Source organism: Pseudophryne corroboree, chromosome 1 (genome assembly GCF_028390025.1).
Source record: "Pseudophryne corroboree isolate aPseCor3 chromosome 1, aPseCor3.hap2, whole genome shotgun sequence".
NCBI classification, from domain to species: Eukaryota; Metazoa; Chordata; class Amphibia; order Anura; family Myobatrachidae; genus Pseudophryne; species Pseudophryne corroboree.
The window spans coordinates 214,545,134-214,560,875 of NC_086444.1; the positions used below are offsets into that span (position 1 = coordinate 214,545,134).

General features: G+C 47.5%; 1 protein-coding gene across 1 annotated transcript in view; it reads left to right on the forward strand.

Moving 5' to 3' along the window:
• FAM174A (family with sequence similarity 174 member A) overlaps positions 1-15,742 on the forward strand; it is a 139,603-nt gene that overhangs the window by 60,671 nt on the left and 63,190 nt on the right. The window lies entirely within an intron of this gene.

Consider the following 15,742-nt stretch of genomic DNA (forward strand, 5'->3'; position numbering starts at 1 on the left):
ACCTGGTGGCCACGGCAACTGCCGGCAAATCCACTTTTTTACCTCAGACCCCCTCCCAACAGAAAAAGACACCGTCTTTTCAGCCGCAGTCCTTTCGCTCCTATAAAAACAAGCGACCAAAAGGACAGTCTTATCTGCCGCGAGGCAGAGGAAAGGGTAAGAGAGGGCAGCAAGCAGCCCCTGCCCAGGACCAGAAGCCCGCCCCGGGTTCTACAAAGCCATCAGCATGACGCTGGGGCTTTACAAGCGGACTCAGGAGCGGTGGGGGGTCGACTCAAGATTTTCAGCAATCAGTGGGCTCGCTCACAAGTGGACCCGTGGATCCTGCAGATAATATCTCAGGGTTACATGTTGGAGTTCGAAAGGTCTCCCCCTCGCCGATTCCTAAAGTCTGCTTTACCAACGTCTCCCTCAGAAAGGACGTCGGTTTTGGAAGCCATTCACAAGCTGTATTCTCAGCAGGTGATAGTCAAGGTACCCCTCCTACAACAGGGAAAGGGGTATTATTCCACACTATTTGTGGTACCGAAGCCGGACGGTTCGGTAAGACCTATTCTAAACCTGAAATCCTTGAACCTGTACATACAGAAATTCAAGTTCAAGATGGAGTCACTCAGAGCAGTGATAGCGAATCTGGAAGAAGCGGACTTCATGGTGTCCCTGGACATAAAAGATGCTTATCTGCATGTCCCAATTTACCCCTCACACCAAGGGTATCTCAGGTTCATGATACAAGACTGTCATTATCAGTTTCAAACGCTGCCGTTTGGTTTGTCCACGGCCCCTCGGGTCTTTACCAAGGTAATGACCGAAATGATGGTTCTTCTACGAAGAAAAGGCGTATTAATTATCCCTTACTTGGACGATCTCCTGATAAGGGCAAAGTCCAGAGAACAGCTGGAAGTCGGTGTAGCACTAACCCAGGTAGTGCTTCAGCAACACGGGTGGATTCTGAATCTTCCAAAATCTCAATTGACCCCGACAACTCGTCTGCTGTTTCTGGGAATGATTCTGGACACGGTTCAGAAAAAGGTGTTTCTCCCGGAGGAGAAAGCAAGGGAGTTATCCGAACTTGTCAGGAACCTCCTAAAACCAGGAACTGTGTCAGTACATCAATGCACAAGAGTCCTGGGAAAGATGGTGGCTTCTTACGAAGCGATTCCATTCGTCAGATTCCATGCACGGACATTTCAGTGGGATCTGCTGGACAAATGGTCCGGATCGCATCTGCACATGCATCAGCGGATAACACTGTCACCAAGAACAAGGTTGTCTCTCCTGTGGTGGTTGCAGAGTGCCCATCTGTTAGAGGGCCGCAGATTCGGCATACAGGACTGGGTCCTGGTGACTACGGATGCCAGCCTACGAGGCTGGGGAGCAGTCACACAGGGAAGAAACTTCCAGGGCGTGTGGTCAAACCTGGAGACGTCCCTTCACATAAATATACTGGAGCTAAGAGCGATCTACAATGCTCTAAGCCTGGCAAAATCGCTGCTTCAGGGTCAGCCGGTGTTGATCCAGTCGGACAACATCACGGCAGTCGCCCACGTAAACCGACAAGGCGGCACGAGAAGCAGAAGAGCAATGACAGAAGCTGCAAGGATTCTGCGCTGGGCGGAGAATCATGTCATAGCACTGTCAGCAGTGTTCATCCCGGGAGTGGACAACTGGGAAGCAGACTTCCTCAGCAGACACGACCTTCACCCGGGAGAGTGGGGACTTCATCCAGAAGTCTTCCACCGTTGGGAAAAACCAAAGGTGGACATGATGGCGTCTCGCCTCAACAAAAAATTGGACAGATATTGCGCCAGGTCAAGAGACCCTCAGGCAATAGCTGTGGACGCTCTGGTAACACCGTGGGTGTACCAGTCAGTGTATGTGTTCCCTCCTCTGCCTCTCATACCAAAGGTACTGAGAATTATACGGAAAAGAGGAGTAAGAACAATACTGGTGGCTCCGGACTGGCCAAGAAGAACTTGGTATCCGGAACTTCAAGAGATGCTCACGGAGGATCCGTGGCCTCTACCTCTAAGAAGGGATCTGCTTCAGCAGGGACCTTGTATGTTCCAAGACTTACCGCGTCTGCGTTTGACGGCATGGCGGTTGAACGCCGGATTCTAAAAGAAAAGGGCATTCCAGAGGAAGTTATTCCTACCTTGATTAAGGCTAGAAAGGAAGTGACTGTACAACATTATCACCGCATTTGGCGGAAATATGTTGCGTGGTGTGAGGCCAAGAAGGCTCCAACGGAAGAATTTCAATTGGGTCGATTCTTACATTTCCTGCAAGCAGGATTGTCTATGGGCCTAAAATTGGGGTCCATTAAAGTTCAAATTTCGGCCTTATCAATCTTCTTCCAGAAGGAATTGGCATCAGTGCCTGAAGTACAAACTTTTGTCAAAGGTGTACTACATATACAACCCCCAATAGTGCCTCCAGTGGCACCGTGGGATTTGAACGTAGTTTTGAATTTTCTCAAATCTCATTGGTTTGAGCCTCTAAAATCGGTAGATTTAAAATACCTTACATGGAAGGTAACCATGATATTGGCCCTGGCTTCAGCCAGGAGAGTTTCAGAGTTGGCGGCTTTATCATACAAAAGCCCATATCTGATTTTCCATTCGGACAGGGCAGAACTGCGGACACGTCCTCATTTTCTCCCTAAGGTGGTTTCGGCTTTTCACTTGAACCAGCCTATTGTGGTGCCTGCGGCTACTAGCGACTTGGAGGACTCCAAGTTACTGGACGTTGTCAGAGCATTAAAAATATATATTTCAAGGACAGCTGGAGTCAGAAAATCTGACTCGTTGTTTATATTGTATGCACCCAACAAGATGGGTGCTCCTGCGTCTAAACAGACGATTGCACGTTGGATCTGTAGCACAATCCAACTTGCACATTCTGTGGCAGGCCTGCCACAGCCTAAATCGGTAAAGGCCCACTCCACAAGGAAAGTGGTCTCATCTTCGGCGGCTGCCCGAGGGGTCTCGGCATTACAACTTTGCCGAGCAGCTACGTGGTCAGGGGAGAACACGTTTGTAAAATTTTACAAATTTGATACTCTGGCTAAGGAGTACCTGGAGTTCTCTCATTCGGTGCTGCAGAGTCATCCGCACTCTCCCGCCCGTTTGGGAGCTTTGGTATAATCCCCATGGTCCTGACGGAGTCCCAGCATCCACTAGGACGTTAGAGAAAATAAGAATTTACTTACCGATAATTCTATTTCTCATAGTCCGTAGTGGATGCTGGGCGCCCATCCCAAGTGCGGATTGTCTGCAATACTTGTACATAGTTATTGTTACAAAGATCGGGTTATTACTATTGTTGTGAGCCATCTTTTCAGAGGCTACTTCGTTTTTTGTTATCATACTGTTAACTGGGTTCAGATCACAAGTTGTACGGTGTGATTGGTGTGGCTGGTATGAGTCTTACCCGGGATTCAAGATCCTTCCTTATTGTGTACGCTCGTCCGGGCACAGTACCTAACTGAGGCTTGGAGGAGGGTCATAGGGGGAGGAGCCAGTACGCACCATGTGATCCTAAAAGCTTTATTTAGATGTGCCCTGTCTCCTGCGGAGCCCGCTATTCCCCATGGTCCTGACGGAGTCCCAGCATCCACTACGGACTATGAGAAATAGAATTATCGGTAAGTAAATTCTTATTATCTGTGCTTGAGATTTTGTCTATGTACGATTTTGACTAAGTGCCAATTTTGACTATACTTTGTACTAGACTGTACACTAGATAGTCAAGATTGACTTGCCTGCACAGTCTATCTAGCCTTACGATACCGACCCCACGGGAGCGCGCATCGGGATCGAATCTGTATCGCAAGCTGCCTAGCACCATGAGATATGCACTAACTTTTCATAAGATTTTGACACTATAGTCAAAATCTCACAGATTTATCTCACCGTGTGTACACACCCTAAGACCAAGGTGTCATCTAAGTGGGCCATTACGTCCTCACAATCCACACGTTACAGATACTTCATATGATGAAGATGGCACACATACTGATCCCTAAGACACTGGTGCAGATGCTTCTGATGGGGAATCCCTGACCCAAGTGGATGTTCCTGACCTCTTAGAGGCTATAAGGCTGATTCTTCAAATTAAGAAAGAAACCAGATAAGTTAAAGCGTCAGAAGGTTACTAAGTTAGTCTTAACACATTCTGACCATTTAGTTGACATACGTCAGGAATCCTGGTAATATCCAGGAAAGAAATTCTCTCTGTCTAAGAAGATGCTAGCTCATTATCCCCTCGCTGCAGAGTTAAGCAAAAATTGTGAAACACCGCTGCCGGTGGACTCACAGGTCGCACGTCTGGTGGTATCATCTGCTCAGACTGTCACTACCATCACTTCTCTGAAGGAACCGACGGATAAGCGTGTGGAGGGTTGCTTGAAGTCCATTTACACTCTGGCTGGAGCTGTTCATAGGCCTACTATTGCAGCCTCTTGGGCTGCTAAAGCTATTGAGGCCTGGGTTGAGGAAGCTGAAGCGGAGCTACAGTCTAATTTCTCTAACGTCCTAGAGGATGCTGGGGACTCCGTAAGGACCATGGGGATAGACGGGCTCCGCAGGAGACATGGGCACTTTAAGAAAGACTTTAGGTCTGGGTGTGCACTGGCTCCTCCCTCTATGCCCCTCCTCTAGACCTCAGTTTGATACTGTGCCCAGAGGAGATGGGTGCACTACAGGGAGCTCTCCTGAGCTTCCTGTCAGAAAGTATATTTGTTAGGTTTTTTATTTTCAGGGAGCCTGCTGGCAACAGACTCCTTGCATCGAGGGACTGAGGAGAGAGAAACAGACCTACTTCTGTGAGTTTCAAGGCTCTGTTTCTTGGGCTACTGGACACCATTAGCTCCAGAGGGATTGGTACGCAGGTCTAACCCTCGCCGTCCGTCCCAGAGCCGCGCCGCCGTCCTCCTCGCAGAGCCGGAAGATAGAAGCCGGGTGAGTATGAGAAGAAAAGAAGACTTCAGAGGCGGCAGAAGACTTGATGATCTTCACTGAGGTAACGCACAGCAGTAAAGCTGTGCGCCAATGCTCCCATACACCTCACACACCGCAGTCACTGTAAGGGTGCAGGGCGCAGCAGGGGGGGGGGGGGGCGCCCTGGGCAGCAATAAAACCTCTCCATTGGCAAAATAAGTATATACATGTACAGATGGGCACTGTACATGTATATAACAGAGCCCCCGCCAGTTTTCAGGAATTTTGAGCTGGACAGAAGCCCGCCGCCGAGGGGACGGGGCTTCTCCCTCAGCACTCACCAGCGCCATTTTTCTCCACAGCACAGCGCTGAGAGGAAGCTCCCCGGACTCTCCCCTGCTAATACACGGTGATAGAGGGGTTTTAAGAGGGGGGGGGGGGGCACACATTTGGAGGATATAAAGTATAAACAGCGCTACTGGATAAACATTTAGTGTTTTTTTTCCAGGGTCATATAGCGCTGGGGTGTGTGCTGACATACTCTCTCTCTGTCTCTCCAAAGGGCCTGGTGGGGAAACTATCTTCAGATGAGAGGTTCCCTGTGTGTGTGTGGTGTGTCGGTACGCGTGTGTCGACATGTCTGAGGTAGAAGGCTCACCTAGGGAGGAGGGGAAGCGTATGAATGTGAGGTCTCCGTCGTTGGTGCCGACACCTGACTGGATGGATATGTGGAATGTTTTAAGTGCTAGTTTGAACTTATTGCATAAAAGATTAGACAAAGCTGAAGCTAAGGAACAGTCATGGAGTGAACCCATGTCTGTCCCTATGTCGCCGGGACCATCAGGGTCTCAGAAGCGCCCACTATCCCAGATAGGAGGCACAGATACTGACACGGATTCGGACTCCAGTGTCGACTACGATGTTGCAAATTTACAGCCAAAAGTGGCTAAATGTATTCGATATATGATTATTGCAATAAAAGAAGTGTTGCATATAACAGAGGAACCCCCTGTCCCTGACACGAGGGTACACATGTATAAGGGAAAGAAACCTGAGGTAACTTTTCCCTCCTCACATGAGTTGAACGAATTATGTGAAAAAGCATGGGAATCTCCAGACAAAAAACTGCAGATTCCCAAAATGATTCTTATGGCGTATCCTTTCCCGCCAACGGACAGGATACGGTGGGAATCCTCCCCTAAGGTGGACAAAGCGTTGACACGCTTGTCAAAAAAGATAGTGCTGCCATCCCAAGATACGGCTACCCTCAAGGATCCTGCTGACCGCAAGCAGGAGGTTACCTTGAAATCCATTTACACACATTCTGGTACATTACTCAGACTGGCAATTGCGTCGTCCTGGGTTTGTAGCGCCGTAGCAGCATGGACAGATACCTTATCAGCAGAAATTGAGACCCTAGATAAGGATACCATTTTATTGACCCTAGGCCATATGCTGTCTTATATATGAGAGATGCTCAAAGAGACATTAGTTTACTGGGTTCCAGAATAAACGCTATGTCAATTTCTGTTAGACGAGTCCTCTGGACCCGGCAGTGGACAGGTGATGCCGACTCAAAAAGACATATGGAGGTTTTACCTTACAAGGGTGAGGAATTGTTTGGGGAAGGTCTCTCGGACCTGGTCTCCACAGCTACGGCAGGTAAATCGAATTTTTTGCCTTATGTTCCTTCACAACCTAAGAAAGCGTCACATTATCAAATGCAGTCCTTTCGTTCAAATAAAAGCAAAAGAGTACGTGGATCGTCCTTTCTTGCCAGAGGTAAGGGCAGATGTAAAAAGCTGCACAGCACAGCTAGTTCCCAGGAACAGAAGTCCTTCCCGGCCTCTGCAAAATCCACCGCATGACGCTGGGGCTCCGCTGAGGGAGTCCGCCCCAGTGGGGGCACGTCTTCGACTTTTCAGCCACATCTGGGTTCACTCACAGGTGGATCCCTGGGCAATAGATATGGTTTCTCAGGGATACAAGCTGGAATTCAAAGAGGTGCCTCCTTGCCGGTTTTTCAAATCGGCTCTACCGACTTCTCCCCTAGAAAGGGAGATGGTGTTAAATGCTATTCACAAATTGTGTCTTCAACAAGTGGTGGTCGAAGTTCCCCTGATTCAGAGAGGGAAGGGATACTATTCAACCCTGTTTGTAGTTCCGAAACCGGACTGTTCGGTCAGACCCATATTGAATTTAAAATCCCTGAACCTATACTTTAAAACGGTTCAAGTTCAAGATGGAATCGCTCTGAGCGGTCATCGCCAGCCTGGAAGAGGGGGGATTTTATGGTATCTCTGGACATAAAGGATGCATACCTTCATGTTCCCATTTATCCACCTCACCAGGCGTACCTGAGATTTGCAGTACAGGATTGTCATTACCAATTTCAGACGTTGCCGTTTGGGCTTTCCACGGCCCCGAGGATTTTCACCAAGGTAATGGCTGAAATTATGGTGCTCCTGCGCAAGCAGGGTGTCACAATTATCCCATACTTGGACGATAAAGCAAGATCACGAGAGAAGTTACTGAACAGCGTGTCACTTTCATTGAAGGTGTTACAGCAACACGGCTGGATTCTCAATATCCCGTAGTCACAGCTGGTTCCTACGACTCGTCTGACCTTCTTGGGCATGATTCTGGACACAGACCAGAAATGGGTTTTTCTTCCGATAGAAAAAGCTCAGGAACTCATGACTCTAGTCAAGAACCTATTGAAGCCAAAACAAGTGTCTGTGCATCATTGCACTCAAGTCCTGGGAAAAATGGTGGCAACATACGAAGCCATTCCCTTCGGCAGGTTCCATGCAAGGACTTTCCAATGGGACCTATTGGACAAGTGGTCCGGGTCACATCTACAAATTCATCAGCTGATCACCCTGTCCCCCAGGGCCAGGGTATCTCTCCTGTGGCGGCTGCAGAGTGCTCACCTTTTGGAAGGCCGCAGGTTCGGCATTCAGGATTGGATCCTGGTGACCACGGACGCGAGCCTCAGAGGGTGGGGAGCAGTCACACAGGGAAGAAACTTCCAAGGACTTTGGACAAGTCAAGAGACTTGTTTTCACATCAACATCCTGGAACTGAGGGCCATATACAACGCCCTACGTCAAGCGGAGAACTTACTTCGCGACCAACCAGTTCTGATCCAGTCACACAACATCACCGAAGTGGCTCATGTAAACCGCCAAGGCGGCACAAGGAGCAGAGTGGCAATGGCGGAAGCCACCAGGATTCTTCGCTGGCCGGAAAATCATGTAAGCGCGCTGTCAGCAGTGTTCATTCCGGGAGTGGACAACTGGGAAGCAGACTTCCTCAGCAGACACGACCTGCATCCAGGGGAGTGGGGACTTCATCGGGAAGTCTTCGCACAGATTGCAAGTCAGTGGGGACTGCCCCAGATAGACATGATGGCGTCCCGCCTCAACAAAAAGCTACAGAGGTATTGCACCAAATCAAAAGACCCTCAGGCGGTAGCAGTAGACGCCCTAGTGACACCGTGGGTGTTCCAGTCGGTCTATGTGTTTCCTCCTCTTCCTCTCATACCCAAGGTGTTGAGAATAATAAGAAAAAGAGGAGTGAGAACAATTCTCATTGTTCCAGATTGGCCACGAAGGACCTGGTATCCGGATCTGCTGGAAATGCTCACAGAAGATCCGTGGCCTCTTCCTCTAAGACTGGACCTGTTACAACAGGGGCCATGTCTGTTCCAAGACTTACCGCGGCTGCATTTGACGGCGTAGCGGTTGAACGCCGGATCCTAGCGGAAAAGGGAATTCCGGATGAGGTCATTCCTACTCTGATAAAGGCTAGGAAAGACGTGACAGCGAAACATTATCACCGGATATGGCGAAAATATGTTTCTTGGTGTGAGGCCAGGAATGCTCCTACGGAAGAATTCCATCTGGGCCGTTTCCTTCACTTCCTACAGACTGGAGTGAATTTGGGCCTAAAATTAGGCTCCATTAAGGTTCAGATTTCGGCCTTATCCATTTTCTTTCAAAAAGAATTGGCTTCTGTCCCAGAAGTACAGACTTTTGTGAAGGGAGTGCTGCATATTCAGCCTCCTTTTATACCTCCGGTGGCCCCTTGGGACCTTAACGTGGTGTTGAGTTTCCTTAAGTCGCACTGGTTTGAACCACTTCAAACGGTGGAGTTAAAATATCTCACTTGGAAGGTGGTCATGTTATTAGCCTTGGCTTCAGCTAGGCGAGTGTCGGAATTGGCGGCTTTGTCTTATAAAAGCCCCTATCTGGTTTTCCATATGGATAGGGCGGAATTGCGGACCCGTCCTCAATTCTTGCCTAAGGTGGTGTCATCTTTTCATATAAACCAACCTATTGTGGTGCCTGTGGCTACACGAGATTTGGAGGATTCAGAGTCCCTTGATGTAGTCAGGGCTTTGAAAATTTATGTGGCCAGAACGACTAGAATCAGGAAAACAGAAGCACTGTTTGTCCTATATGCAGCCTACAAGGTTGGCGCCCCTGCTTCGAAGCAGACTATTGCTGGATCTGTAACACGATTCAGCAGGCGCATTCTACGGCTGGATTGCCGTTACCAAAATCGGTCAAGGCCCATTCCACTAGGAAGGTGGGCTCGTCTTGGGTGGCTGCCCGAGGGGTCTCGGCACTACAACTGGGCCGAGCTGCTACTTGGTCGGATTCAAACACCTTTGCAAAGTTCTATAAGTTTGATACCCTGGCTGAGGAGGACCTAAGGTTTGCTCATTCGGTGCTGCAGAGTCATCCGCACTCTCCCGCCCGTTTGGGAGCTTTGGTATAATCCCCATGGTCCTTACGGAGTCCCCAGCATCCTCTAGGACGTTAGAGAAAATAAGATTTTAAACCTACCGGTAAATCTTTCTCTCGTAGTCCGTAGAGGATGCTGGGCACCCGTCCCAAGTGCGGACTACTTCTGCGAGACTTGTATATTGTTTTGCTTACATAAGGGTTATGTTATAGTTTCATCAGGTTGGATTGATGCTACGTTGTTTTTTCATACTGTTAACTGTTTAATAGATACACAAGTTATACGGTGTGGCTGGTATGAATCTTGCCCTTGGATTAACAAAAATCCTTTCCTCGTACTGTCCGTATCCTCTGGGCACAGTTTCTCTAACTGAGGTCTAGAGGAGGGGCATAGAGGGAGGAGCCAGTGCACACCCAGACCTAAAGTCTTTCTTGAAGTGCCCATGTCTCCTGCGGAGCCCGTCTATCCCCATGGTCCTTACGGAGTCCCCAGTATCCTCTACGGACTACGAGAAAAAGATTTATTGGTAGGTTTAAAATCTTATTTTTCCTGATAATGCAAAACAGTGTATTTCGTACATCATTACAGCCTCTCATTATATTCAAGAAGCGGCATCGGATGCAGGTATCCTAGCAGCCAAAGCCTCTGCCGGATCTTCTGGTTGCGGTCATGGTCTGTAGATCTGGACTCTAAAAAGACCTTGGGCGTGATCCCTTTTAAGGGAAACATTCTTTTTGGGGAAGATCTCAACAGGATTGTAGCTGACTTAGCGTCTGCTAAGACGGCATGTCTACCCAGTACTACTCCTTTGGCCCCGAAGGCTAAGAGTACTTCCTTTCATTCCTTTCGACTTCCAGGTAAAGCAAAGGGTCAGGCATACCTGAAACAGGCTTGCACTTCCAAATCCACTAAGCCCAAACCTAAACGTGCCTGGACTGCCTGTCAGCCTGCCTCCAAAACAGACAAGCCTGCTGCATGACGGGACAGGCCTCCCTCTGGAGAATCCCGGGGTGGGAGGCCGACTTCTACGGTTTGCTGAGGTATGGCTACAGACCACTTCAGACGCCTGGGTAAGGGAAGTCGTCACTCACGGATACGCCATATCTTTCAAGAAACGTCCTTCTCGCCAGTTTTGCTCAACAAAAGTCCCTTCAGATCTGGTAAAAGCAAAGACTCTCCATATGGTGGTACAATCCCTCCTGGACATGTGAGTGGTAGTTCCGGTGCCTCTGTCTCAGAGTGGCAGGGGGTACTATTCAACACTGTTCCTAGTCCCGAAACTGAATGGATCATCTCGGCCCATTCTCAACCTCAAGTCTTTGAACAAATTTGTGAAGGTCTTCAAATTACGTATGGATATTCTTTGCTCTGTTGTTCTGGCCTTGGAGCCCAAGGACTACATGGTATCCCTGGACATACAGGAGGCTTACCTGCATATGCCTATTGCAGTGTCGCATCAGCAATACCTGCGGTTTGCTATTGGCAACCTCCATTTTAAATTCCAGGCCTTACCTTTTGGTCTGACCTCGGCTCCTCGAGTTTTCACAAAGGTCATGGCGGTCATGATGGCTCTACTCCGCCGTCAGGGTATCAGGATCCTGCCGTATCGGGGTATCAGGATCCTGCCGTATCTTGACGACTTGTTGATCCTGGCGAACTCTCCAGAAGTTCTCCTTCGTCACCTGGAACTAATTGTCCAATTCCTGCAAGCCCACAGGTGGCTCATCAACTGGAAGAAGTCTTCCCAAGTTCCTGCTCAGTGCATGGTGCACCTGGGAGCACTATTGAACACCCACAACCAGCGGTTGTTTTTGTCTCCGGAGAAGGTCTTGAAGCTTCAGTACAGGATAAGATGCTTCCTCTCTTGCCTACGTGTGTCCATACACTCGGCGATGCAAGTACTAGGCCTCATGGTGTCTGCTTTTGACATGGTGGAGTACGCTCAATTTCATTCCCGCCCTCTGCAGAGGTTAATTCTCTCCGAGTGGGACGGCCTGCCTCACCGTATCAGGTCTCGCATGATATATTTGGCTCCGGAGGTCCGTCTGTCACTAACTTTGTGGCTGCAGGACCAACAACTGAGCAGGGGTCGTCCATTCTGGATCTCCAACTGGGTACTTCTGACGACGGATGCCAGTCTGCGGGGTTGGGGTGTGGTGTTGGAGCAACAATCTCTTCAGGGTTGGTGGACCAGGGAGGAATCTCTCTTCCCGATAAACATTCTGGAATTGCGGGCAGTGTTCAATGCGTTGACACTGGCCCTGCCTCTTGTACAGAACAGGCCTGTTCAAGTACAGTCAGACAACGCCACCACGGTGGCGTATATAAATCATCAAGGCGGCACCCGAAGCCGCAAAGCACTGACGGAAGTGTCAAAGATTCTTTGTTGGGCGGAAAGCCATCTTCCAGCCATATCAGCAGTGTTCATTCCGGGAGTCCTAAACTGGGAAGCGGACTTCCTCAGTCGTCAGGACGTACAAGCCGGAGAAAGGAGCCTTCATCCGGAGGTCTTTCAACTCCTCGTGGAACAGTGGGGTCTTCCAGATGTGGACCTGATGTCGTCTCGACACAATCACAAGGTTATGGTCTTCGGAGCAAGGACAAGGGATCCTCAGGCAGCATTCGTGGATGCACTGGCAATTCCATGGAACTTTTGGCTGCCGTACGTGTTCCCTCCGGTGTCACTTCTGCCCAGGGTGATAAGGAAGTTCAAGCAAGAAGGAGGAATACTACTTCTAATCGCTCCAGCATAGCCCAGACGGCATTGGTTCTCAGACCTGCAGGGTCTCTCAATAGAGTCCTCTTCTGCTTCCGCAGCGCCCAGACCTCGTTCAGGGCCCTTGTGTCTACCAGGATTTGGCCCAGCTGGCTTTGACGGCATGGCTCTTGAAGCTTCCGTACTGAGGGCCAAAGGTTTTTCTGAGGCAGTCATTCAAACTATGTTGAAGGCCTGTAAACCGGCTTCTGCTCGGATATATCATAGAGTCTAGAATTCTTATTTTGCTTGGTGTGCAACGAACAGTTATGATGCATACAAGTTCAGTACCGCCAAACTCTTGGCTTTTCTGCAACAGGGCCTGGACTTGGGGCTTCATCTGGCCTCCCTCAAGGTTCATATTTCTGCCTTGTCGATATGGTTTTCTGAGAAAAATTGCGACTCTGCCTGATGTTTATACATTCACTCAGGGTGTTTTACGGATTCAACCTCCCTATGTCCCGCCTGTGGCTCCTTGGGATTTGTCGTTTGTTCTGGATGCCTTACAAGAGTCTCCGTTTGAACCTCTTGAGGCTGTGAACCTTAAATGGCTTACTCTTAAGGTCTTGTTTCTGCTGGCTAGTGCCTCTGCTAGACTGGTTTCAGACTTGGGTGCATTGTCTTGTCGGTCACCCTTTCTGATTTTTCACCGTGACTGTGCGGTTCTTAGAACTCGCCCTGGATATCTCCCCAAGGTGGTGTCATCTTTCCACCTTAACCAAGAGATTGTGGTTCCGGTCTTTACTTCTCCAGGTTTATCCTCCAAAGAACAGTCTTTGGATGTGGTACGGCTCTCAGAAGCGTGGCTGGCATGCTAATAAGCAAACCTTGCTCAGATGGATTAGAAGGGTGATTGCACAAGCTTATGCGCAGGCTGGTCTTCCAGCTCCTGCTGCTATTATTGCCCATTCTACTTGGTCTGTTGGACCTTCTTGGGCAGCCTGCCGTGGTGCGTCCACAGAAAAATTGTGCAAGGCGGGTACGTGGTCCTCAGTGAACGCGTTCATAAGGTTCTATGCCTTCGATACTTCCGCCTCCCAAGATGCCTCCTTTGGACGCCGGGTTCTTGTGCCCATTACAGTGCGTCCACTCCCATGAGGTACTGCTTTAGGACATCCCCGATGTTATTCCCTGTGGAACCCCAGTGTACCCCGCTGCAGAAAAGGAGATTTATGGTAAGAACTTACCTTTATTAAATCTCTTTCTGCGAGGTACACTGGGTTCCACAGGGCGCCCACCCTGACGCACTTAGCTTCTTTCTGTTTGTAGGGCATTAGCTTCTGGTACCTTCTCCTGTCGTGAGAATGTAGTGTATGTGGCTACTAACGGTTGTCCTCTCTTTTACCTGCTACTGCATTGGACTGGTTAACAAAACTGCGCCCCTCTGCACGGAGGCGTGGTTATAGAGGAGGTGGCGCTAGGCATCCTGGGAACAGTCAAAGCATTTCAAAGCTGTTGGTGCCTCGGATCAAGATCCAACTCTACACCCCGTTGTTATTCCCTGTGGAACCCAGTGTACCTCGCAGAAAGATTTAACAAAGGTAAGTTCTTACCATAAATCTTCTAACTTATGATTGATATATCCATATCTTGCCAACACTGAAATGATGACTACATAGTAGGAATCTTTAACAGAGGTTATCCAATTTATGTTACAGTATACTGGTTGTCACGTGTGTCAATGGGACATATATATCTCCCACTCATTTAATACGCTCTTATTGAATATTGCTTTCTTCATGAGAAAACTATATTTTGTGTTTGTTTCATGATAGAAATAATATAAGCTAAGTTTTAATGAGTATATGTTGAGAAGAGTGCCCCCAAAATAATGGGTCTTTTTTCTTTTCTTTCTCTCTGTGTAGTTTATATTTTTGACTCTTGGGGAGGCACCACCAGAATCATAAGTACCTTACCCTTGTCTTAGAGGTATCTTCTCATAATGCAACAGATTTCTTAAAGAATTCTGCTTTTGGTGGCTATATCTGTGCACAAACCACCCCTTACATTTTCTAACGTGTAGCTTATCCAAGTGGCTTGCAAGCCCTATTTGAAGTGAGGTTGCCCAACTAGTAATCTTCCCCTTCTGCTACTTGATAGCTTATGGGCTGTATGGTCTGTTCTTCCCCACTTCGAACTGCACACAATTCAGTCACTTGAGGCTGTAAGTAGCTGGGTTATGTCATAGGGAAGGGGCAGATAGTGATCAGTGTGAATTGTAGGTTACTGACACAATTACTGTACTACAAGCTGCCCTTCTTCCAGCATTATTTTATTTTGGAAACATACACAATGCAGAAAACTGCTACTGGCGTTAACATATGCTGCTTCTAGAGGTATTTCTGGGTGACATAATAGTAACACACACAAAAAGATAAAAAATTTCTATGCCATATATTATCTTTATTACAGATATTAATTAAATATGTAATTATCCTTCAATGCAGAGAATTGCAGATTCTCAATGTGTCCCTGTGACATTAAGCGGCGAATGTGTCACACGTCTGCATAATCTGTATATTACAATAGACAATCTGGCACATTTTATTACTTTAAAATTGCACTCCAGCATATGCGTTATGTTCCCAGAAATGGAATGAATAATTTTGAACATCCAAATGTTCCTGTTGCCCATTTCTTTAACATAAAATTGGGTTTAACTTAATTACCATTTCCATTTTGTCTGCTGATTTAGATATTTACATTCTGCAGTAATTAATTAGTTTTGAATAAGTTCATTGCACATTAGCTTGTGCCCTGATTGGTGGGAATACTTGTATTCACCCTTCAGTACCATGTTGTTTTCTTAGCATGTGTAGTCTGTACTAAGCTGTAAGTAAAGATTTACAATGTACATCATCTAATATTGCATTTGTTACTGTTTTACAGATATACATTAAAATGTTGAACTAATGAGAAATCTTGTTATTGCATGTGGAATAACAGATGATACTCAAATTGTTAAATGCAGTTATCGGGGTTTAATAAGCTTATTACTGCTAAAGAACTTATGTACTTATAATTCAAACTAACAATAAAAAAAATGTAAGGGATAATAAAAATATACATTGACATTCACCATAGATTTCTCAGATTAATTTTGTTTTCCTGGTGAATAAAATAATAAAAAGTGAGCTTACTATATGTTAGTAAAGTGGCACAGGCAAGTTGCACCTTTTACCTGTTTTATCTTATATTTATAACAGAATTTATGAAAAGCAGTCGCCAATTATTTTTTGGTTTGTTTCTGTTTTATTCATTTTTAGTCTGTACTGATGTTACAGACTTCCCAAGG